This window comes from Cetorhinus maximus, chromosome 4 (genome assembly GCF_964194155.1).
Source record: "Cetorhinus maximus chromosome 4, sCetMax3.hap1.1, whole genome shotgun sequence".
NCBI classification, from domain to species: Eukaryota; Metazoa; Chordata; class Chondrichthyes; order Lamniformes; family Cetorhinidae; genus Cetorhinus; species Cetorhinus maximus.
In genome coordinates this window covers 128,205,260-128,214,400 of record NC_135882.1, presented here as the reverse complement: position 1 = coordinate 128,214,400, position 9,141 = coordinate 128,205,260, and the positions used below count along the sequence as shown (strand labels likewise).

At 45.1% G+C, this 9,141-nt stretch overlaps 1 protein-coding gene across 1 annotated transcript in view; it reads left to right on the top strand.

The window, feature by feature from the left end:
- Window positions 1–8,461: 8,461 nt before the first annotated feature.
- ccne2 (cyclin E2) overlaps window positions 8,462–9,141 on the top strand; it is a 28,988-nt gene continuing 28,308 nt past the window's right edge. The window contains exon 1 of the mRNA XM_078540805.1: window positions 8,462–8,519. The gene's annotated coding sequence lies outside the window, so the exon portion shown is untranslated. The remainder of the gene's footprint in view (window positions 8,520–9,141) is intronic.

Genomic DNA, 9,141 nt, shown 5'->3' with positions numbered 1-9,141 from the left:
TGTCCAACAGGTACGAGGTACTTGCTCCATGTGTGGATGAGGAACAGGGCTGTAGGGAGGATGAGCCAGCTGACCATGGCACCATGGCACAGGAGGCCATTCAAGAGGGGGGAGCAAAAAGACAAATGGTAGTTGTTGGGGATTCTATAATTAGGGGAATATTAGCATCCTTTGTAAGCAGGATCGAGAGTCCCGCATGGTATGTTGCCTGCCCGGTGCCAGGGTGAGGGACATCTCTGACTGGCTTGAAAGGATATTGGAGAGGGAGGGGGAGGATCCAGTTGTTGTGGTCCACGTCGGGACAAATAACATAGGTAAGACTAGGAAAGAGGACCTGTTTGGGGATTATCAGGAACTAGGAACTAAATTAAAGAACAGGTCCTCAAGGGTTATAATCTCCGGATTACTACCCGAGCCACGTGCAAATTGGCATAGGGACGCGAGAATAAGGGAAGTAAACACGTGGCTAAAGGAGTGGTGCGGGAAAGAGGGGTTCCATTTCGTGGGGCACTGGCATCAGTATTGGAACAGGAGGGATCTGTACCGTTGGGACGGTCTCCACCTGAACCGATCTGGGACCAATGTTCTAGCGAAAAGGGTAAATAGGGTGGTCAACAGGACTTTAAACTAGAAAGTGGGGGGGAAGGGAAGGGTAAAACTCCAAGAAGTATGACTAATGGGAAACAAAGCAGCAGGTTAGCGTGTGGGGGGGGTGGATTCAACTTCATGGAAAATTATGAAAAAACTGAAAAGAAAGGAGAGCACAGGAGAGGCTTTTAAAGTCTCCAGAACACAAAATAGGACAGAGTGTTTGGAAAGGGCTAGGAATCTAACTTCAAGCACATCAGATAAAGGGACGACAATGAGAAGGGGGACGGGAAATACAGGACTGAAGGTGTTGTATCTGAATACACACAGTGTACGAAATAAGGTAAATGAGCTTGTGGCGCAGATTGAAATTGGCAGGTATGATGTGGTGGGCATCACGGAGACATGGCTACAAGGGGATCAGGACTGGGAGCTAAATATCCAAGGATATACATCCTATCGAAAAGATAGGCAGGTTGGCAGAGGGGGTGGGGTTGCTTTGTTAGTAAGAAATGAAATTAATTCGATAGCAAGAAACGACATAGGGTCAGATGATGTAGAATCTGTGTGGGTAGAGTTGAGGAACCGTAAAGGTTAAAAAAACATAATGGGAGTTATGTACAGGCCTCCAAACAGTGGTCAGGATGTGGGGCACAAGATACACCAGGAGATAGAAAAGGCGTGTAAGAAAGGCAAGGCTACAATGATCATGGGGGATTTCAATATGCACATAGACTGGGAAAATCAGGTTGGTAGTGGATCCCAAGAAAAGGAATTTGTGGCCTGTCTACGAGAAGGCTTTTTGGAGCAGCTTGTGGTGGAGCCCACTAGGGAACAGACAATTCAAGATTTAGTGATGTGTAATGAGGCAGATTTGATAAGGGAGCTTAAGGTGAAGGAACCCTTAGGAGGAAGTGACCATAATATGATAGAATTTACCCTGCAATTTGAGAGGAAAAAGCTGGAATCAGATGTAATGGTATTACAGTTGAATAAAGGCAACTACAGAGGCATGAGGGAGGAGCTGGCCAGAATTGACTGGGAGATGAGCCTAGCAGGAAAGACAGTGGAACAGCAATGGCAGGAGTTTCTGGGGGTAATTTTGGAGACACAGCAAAAATTCATCCCTAGGAAGAAGAAGCATACTAAAGGGAGGACAAGGCAACCATGGCTGACAAGGGAAGTCAGGGACAGCATAAATGCTAAAGAGAAAGCATACAATGCGGCAAAGAGCAGTGGGAAGCCAGGGGATTGGGAAGCCTACAAAGACCAACAGAGGACAACTAAAAAGGAAACAAGGAGGGAGAAGATTAAATATGAGGGTAAACTAGCCAGTAATATAAAAGAAGATTGCAATAGTTGTTTTTAGATATATAAAGGGTAAGAGAGGGACAAAAGTGGACATTGGGCCACTGGAAAATGACGCTGGAGAAGTAGTAGTGGGGAACAAAGAAATGGCAGAGGAACTGAATAGGTACTTTGCGTCAGTCTTCACTGTGGAAGACACGGATAAGTTCAAGAGGGTCGGGGGGCAGAGGTGAGTATGGTGGCCATTAGCAAGGAGAAGGTGCTAGGAAAACTGAAAGGTCTGAAGGTGGATAAATCACCTGGACCAGATGGATTACACCCCAGAGTTCTGAAGGAGATAGCTGAAGCGATAGTGGAGGCATTAGTGGTGATCTTTCAGGAATCACTGGAGTCAGGGAGGGTCCCAGAGGACTGGAAAATCGCTAATGTAACCCCCCTGTTTAAGAAGGGAGTGAGGCAAAAGACAGGAAATTACAGGTCGATTAGCCTGACCTCAGTCGTTGGTAAGATTTTAGAGTCCATTATTAAGGATGAGATTTCAGAATACTTGGAAGTGCACGGTAAAATAAGGCAAAGTCAGCATGGTTTCATCAAGGGGAGGTCATGCCTGACAAATCTGTTAGAATTCTTTGAGGAGGTACCGAGTAGGTTAGACAAAGGAGAGCCAATGGATGTTATCTACTTGGACTTCCAAAAGGCCTTTGATAAGGTGACGCACAGGAGGCTGCTCAATAAGATAAGAGCCCATGGTGTTAGAGGCAAGGTACTAGCACGGATTGAAGATTGGCTGTCTGTCAGGAGGCAGAGAGTGGGGATAAGGGTGTCCTTCTCAGGATGGCGGCCGGTGAGTAGTGGAGTTCCGCGGGGGTCAGTGTTGGGACCACAACTTTTCACTTTATACATTAATGATCTAGATGAAGGAACTGAGGGCATCCTGGCTAAGTTTGCAGATGATACAAAGATAGGTGGAGGGACAGGTAGTATTGAGGAGGCGGGGATGCTGCAGAAGGATTTGGACAGGTTGGGAGAATGGGCAAAGATGTGGCAGATGGAATACAACGTGGGGAAGTGTGAGGTCATGCACTTTGGTAGGAAGAATAGAGGCATGGACTATTTTCTAAATGGGAAGAGAATTCAGAAATCTGGAGTGCAAAGGGACTTGGGAGACCTAGTCCAGGATTCTTTTAAGGTTAACTTGCAGGTTGAGTCGGTAGTTAGGAAGGCAAATGCAATGTTGGCATTTATTTCGAGAGGATTAGAATATAAAAGCAGCGATGTGCTGCTGAGGCTTTATAAGGCTCTGGTCAGACCACATTTAGTATATTGTGAGCAATTTTGGGCCCCGTATCTCAGGAATGATGTTCAGGCCCTGGAGAGGGTCCAGAGGAGGTTCACGAGAATGATCCCAGGAATGAAAGGCTTAACATATGAGGAACGTTTGAGGACTCTGGGTCTATACTCAATGGAGTTTAGAAGGATGAGGGGGGATCTGATTGAAACTTACAGAATACTGAAAGGCCTGGATAGAGTGGACGTGGGGAAGATGTTTTCATTAGTAGGAGAGACTAGGACCCGAGGGCACAGCCTCAGAGTAAAAGGGAAGAGCTTTTAAAATAGAGATGAGGAGAAACTTCTTTAGCCAGAGAGTGGTGAATCTATGGAATTCATTGCCACAGAAGGCTTTGGAGGCCAGGTCATTGAGTGTATTTAAGACCGAGATAAATAGGTTCTTGATCTGTAAGGGGATCAAAGGTTACGGGGAGAAGGCAGGAGAATGGGGTTGAGGAACTTATCAGCCATGATTGAATGGTGGAGCAGACTCGATGGGCCGAATGGCCTAATTTCTGCTCCTATGTCTTATGGTCTTATGGTCATTGAACTTTATTGAAATGGCAATAGTGTATGTTGTTCACCAAGCAAATGTTCCTGTCAGATATGAAGTATGGAGCCTGTAGCCCTGGCATGTGGTGGTGGTTCTTATTTGGTAGTCTAGCTGAAGGAGCGTTGGATCAAAGCAGCCCGGGTGTCCCTGCCTCCCTTGGAGATTGTCCAGGTCAGCGTCTGTCACCTCAGCGTTCTCCTTACCGTGCTCGTCCTCGGACTCACTACTGGAATCATCGTCTGTTGCCAGAGTTGCTGCGTCAACATCTTCTTCCTCCACTGCTTCCCCCCTTTCCCACACCAGATTGTGGAGACTGCAGCATGTAACCACTATCAGTGACACACGATCTGGGGGGTACTGGAGTGTGCCCCCTGAACGGTCCAGGCATTGGAAGCGCGTCTGGAGAAGACCAATGGTTCTCTCTACCACAGCCCTTGTGGTGCCGTGGCTCCTATTGTAGCGCTGCTCAGCTTCTGTTCTTGGATGGCGGAGAGGCGTCATGAGCCACCTTTTGAGGGGATAGCCCTTGTCACCCAGCAGCCATCCATCCAACTGGGCTGCAGCACTGAAAAGCCTCAGCACTTGGGAGAGTCTCAGGATATAAGCATCATGGGAACTACCTGGGTGCCTTGCACAGACTTGCAGAATCTGCATCCTTGGTCACACACGTTCATGGAGTGGAAGCCCTTCCTGTTGACGAAGGCACCGAGCCCACCCACTGGTGCCTTGATGGCCACATGTGTGCAGTCTATTGCACCCTGGATGTGGGGAAATCCAGCAATCGCGGCAAAGCCTCTGGCTCACTCTGCCTGGCTGGCCTCGTTCATGCGGTAGTGAATGAACGTCAATGCACGCCTGAACAGAGCATCTGTCACCAGCTTGAGACAACTGTGAACAGCTGATTGGGAGACTCCACAAAGATCACCCACCGACCCCTGGAAAGAGCTGGAGGCATAGAAGTTGAGAGCCACTGTGATCTTCGGAGTCACTGGCATGGGGTGTCCGCCCACACTGTTGGAGCTGATCTCTGGGCCAATCATCTGACAGATGGAGGTCATGGTCTCCCGTGAGCCTTGAGCATTGCGCCTCGGACATATTGAGGTAGGTGCATCACCACCTGTAAACCCTGGCAGCAGGATAGTGGCGTCTTCTGTGGCCCTTTCTGCCTTGGACCTCCTGTTGGCCCTGCGCCCCTTGTGCCTGCGCCTGTCCTCCCACAGGTCGCTACCCTGCAGGCTGAATAGGGACACCTGGCCTCCTCCCCCTTCTGGCCCTCTCTTCCTCCTCAAAGTAGGTGCCTCCAGTGGAGACCACAATCCCTATTCCCAGAGTAAGTGAAGGCTGCCTGACACCTGGAAGGCCCCAAAAGTTATGACTCCTCCAGAGCCCTGATCTGAAGCCTGTTATTTCTGTCAAAGCAGCTCTGAAGCGAAATGAAGTTGTCCTGTTCACACAAGCAAGCAGCATTAAGTTATAATCTTAAGTACTAACAACTCGCATTAGCGAGCCCACTCACCCCTCTTATCCTGCCCGTGGATGAAGCTTTTTAAAGTGTGGCCTACCTGCCTGTCCATTGCGCCCGTGCGACGCCCTGAACATCACACAGGCTGCGTAAAATCAAAGGCAATTGGTGCCTCAAGGGCCTTAACTGGCCCATTAATTGATGGTGGGCGCGCCTCCATCTTCATCGTGCGCCCGCCTACCGAAATATCACGATGGTGCGCGGTGACATCGGGATGCAAGCCTGACGTCACCGTGCGTCATCTTACGTGGTGGCATGTCAGGCCCGCCCCTGCATGCTGAATGTAAAATTCTGCCCATTGCGTTTGGCTCCCTCATCCAAATCATTGATATATTGTGAATAGCTGGGGCCCAAGCGCTGATCCCCGTGGTACCCCACTAGTTACCGCCTGCCACTCCGAAAAAGACCCGTTTATTCCTACTCGCTGTTTCCTGTCTGCTAACCAATTGTCAATCCATGCCAATATATTACCCCCAATCCCATGTGCTTTAATTTTACACACTAACCTCTTATGTGGATCTTTATCAAATGTTTTTTGAAAATCCAAATGCACCACATCCACTGGTTCTCCCTTATCTATTCTGCTAGCTACGTCCTTAAAAACTCCAGTAGGTGTGTCAAACATGATTTCCCTTTCATAAATCCATGTTAACTTTGTTTAATCCCATTGATATTTTCTAAGTGTCCTGTTATCACATCCATTATAATAGAATCTCAGCATTTTCCCTACTACTAATGTGAGGCTAACCGATCTGTAATTCCCTGTTTTTTCCCTCCTCCTTTTTTAAATAGTTGCCATCCTCCAATCTGTTGGGATTGTTCCAGAATCTACAGAATTTTGGAAGTTGACAATCAATGTCACTACTTCCATGGCCACCTCCTTTAGTACTCTGGGGTGTAGATCATCAGGCCTTGGGATTTGTTAGCTCTCAGTCCCATTAATTTCTCCAGCACTATTTCTTTAGTAATACTAATTTCCTTCAATTCCTCTTTCTCGTTAGACCCTTGGTTCCCTAGTATTTCTCGGAAGTTATTTGTGTCTTCCTCCGTGAAGACAGAACTAAAGTAGTTGTTTAATTGCTCTTCCATTTTCTTGTTCTCTATTATAAATTCTCCTCTTTTGAACTATAAGGGACTTACATTTGTCTTCACTAATCTTTTTCTTTTTACATACTTATAGAAGCTTTTACAGTCCACTTTTATGTTCCTTGTGAGTTTACTCTCATACTCTATTTTACCCTTCAATCAATCTCTTGGTCCTCCTTTGTTGAATTCTAAACTGCTCCCAATCCTCAAGCTTGCTACTTCTTCCAGCAACTCTATATGACTCCTCTTTGGATCTAATACTATCCTTAGTTTATTTTGTTAGCCATGGTTGGGCTGCTTTTCCAGTTGTGTTTTTGCACCAGAAAGGAATAACTGTTGCAATACATACATTCATTCCTTAAATATTAGCTATTGCATATCCACCGTCGTGACTTTTAATGAAGTTCCCCAATTCTATCTTAGCCAATTCATGCCTCAAAGCTTTGTAATTTCCATTGTTTAGGTTTAGGACCCTAGTTTCAGATTGGACTACTTCACTTTCCATCTGAATGAAGAATTCGATCATGTTATGGTCACTGTTCCCTAAAAACCCTGCACAACAAGGTTGTTTATTAACCCCTTCTCATTATACAATACTAAATCTAGGATAGCCTGTTCCTTAGTCAGTACCTCAACATACTGGTCAAAAAAACCATCTCATCCACCCTCTAGGAATTCACCCACCATAGTATTATTGCTAGTTTGGTTTGCCCAGCCTATATCCTATATGGAGATTAAATGTATCCCCTTACAATAGAATCCCCTATCACTATTGTCCCACCGTCCCTTAAACCAGCTTATATTTCACCTCTCTTCTATTTTTACTTAGTTCTGTTGAAGAGTCATACAGACTCGAAACATTAACTGTGTTCCTCTCCGCAGATGCTGCCAGACCTGCTGAGTTTTTCCAGGTATTTTTATTTTTGTTTTCCCCTATCACTATTGTTCTCCCACTCTTTTTTATCTTCTCCCCACCCTGTCCTTCCCCCCTGTATCTGAGCTACTCGTGCTGCCACGGGCTTGGCTGTTGCTGCATTACCCTGAGAAACCATCTCCCCTAGCTGTATCCAAAACAGAAAATCTGTTAAATAAGTGTTTTGATAACAGGGTGAAATGTTTTACTGAAGTGATTACTACCCTATCTTTACTGTTGAGGCTTAAGGGTCATCATCGACCTGAAACGTTGACTCTGTTTCTCTCCGCAGATGCTGCCTGACTTGCTGAGCGTTTCCAGCATTTTCTGTTTTATTTCAGATTTCCAGCATCTGCAGTATTTTACTTCTCTAAGTATTGCGATTTCCTTCTTGTTAACCTGTTTTTAAATGTTTTACAACAGACCGTTAGAGCTTGCCTGCAAGCAGACATTTTCTGAGATGCTTTCCTTCATGAAGTTCCAGGGCAGTTTTAGTGCTGCAGTTTACAATCCATTGTACCTCTTCCCGATATCAATGAGGTCCGCATCAGAAAGAATGTTATTCCCACACCATTTTTAAGCACCAGTTTAAAGCGTAAAGCAGGGTTGCAATTAAAAACTGAGGAACACCGCCACACGTCTCATTATAACATTTAAGGTTATTGGACAATCCCAAGGGCTATATTTCTCCCAGCATCGGATGTTCTGTTTAAAAGCTTATCCTAATTACAAGTGGAGTAACGACTGAAACTGAGCGCGGTTATTTCAGGAGCATGTTAAAATAATATTTATGAGCTAGATGTAACATTACACTTTAAAATTCACAGGTTAAATTCTACTTCCGACAATCTGCATGAATTTCTGTTTACATTTGGAGCCAAATCACGTTGTACGACCGGTTTGTTGTAGCCATTGGTGGGTTTTAAATCTCCTCCCCGAAGGAGGGACTTTAAGGAGTGGGTGGTGTTTATTTAAAACAAGCAGGCAATCCAAGCAAATTAAAACATTTCAAAAATATAATTTGTTAAAGCGAACCATGTTTTGGATTAGCAAAGATATTTTAATTTAATTGTATTAATGAATGGTACTGTTAGGGAAAAAAAAGTTAGATTTGTGTTCACCTGGATGACAGTATACACATGCGCATTTGATTTGCTCCCTTGTTAAAACTGTTGGCGCCGGCGCCAGCTGAGCTATTTCTGAGCAGATCAGCTACTAGGGTAAGGACAGCAGTGGGACACAGCATCTGTGATAATTTAAGGGCTTATGTTTTCAATATATCGATAGTATTAATAATCAGGAGGAGAAAGGGAAGTGTATGGATCGATGCGCATGACAGAATTTAAAAAAAATGTTTTAAAGTGGAAACTAGCGCCGGTTAGTGTACAGAACTGCACCCATTTTAAACACCGGTTCTCTTATTGTATGTGTATATATAAAGTTATCTTTAGGTAGGAGATAGTTCTGCGTACATTCTATGAAGGAGATTCGTGTGACTGAGAGGAAGGCTCTGCTTAAGTGCTCTTTGTGAAAGATCAGTGTTTTATTGGTTTGGCGGCTGGGCAGAGAAGAAGTGAGAAAGTGTCCAATCCAAGCTTTACCCGCTCTGTGTAAATTGGCGCGGAACCGGGTGCGAGATAAAATAACTTTGAAATTGCAACGAGTGTCCTTTTCATATTTTAACATCCACCTAATTGATGAAAAATATAAAGGGTAGAAGCAGAACTTTGCTGTGGGGTGGCGCTTTTATGAATATAACCTAAAAATTGAAATTGATTGCTCATGCGCCCATGGCAGTCTCCAAAAAAAAAATCCACTTGGTAAAAATACTTATTTTCATTG